This window comes from Macadamia integrifolia, chromosome 9, assembly GCF_013358625.1.
Source record: "Macadamia integrifolia cultivar HAES 741 chromosome 9, SCU_Mint_v3, whole genome shotgun sequence".
NCBI classification, from domain to species: Eukaryota; Viridiplantae; Streptophyta; class Magnoliopsida; order Proteales; family Proteaceae; genus Macadamia; species Macadamia integrifolia.
This window is the reverse complement of record NC_056565.1, coordinates 29,411,146-29,411,470: the sequence shown is the minus strand read 5'-3', so window position 1 is coordinate 29,411,470 and position 325 is coordinate 29,411,146.

Below are 325 nucleotides of genomic sequence, written 5' to 3'. Positions count from 1 at the left end.
CCAACTTGACATGATCTGTTAAGCCACAACCACTGCTAGCAGGAGACATGAGATGATCAATTAAACATGAGAGATCGATATCTGCACTGGCTTCCTTTGAATTACATTCTCCACAATTCTTCATGGCTCAGCTACTCTCTTCTGTTTCCTTTGCCTTGGTTCACCCTTTTGTCTAGTACTTTTCTACAACAAGAAGCAAAGTTCATATTCCACAGCTGGTTACTTAATCAGCACTCTTTGGCACGAATCAAATAGACCTGCCTTCTGGAATTAAGGATGGTCTACCATTCTCATTGAGGGCCTCACAACCATAAACCCCCGCCCC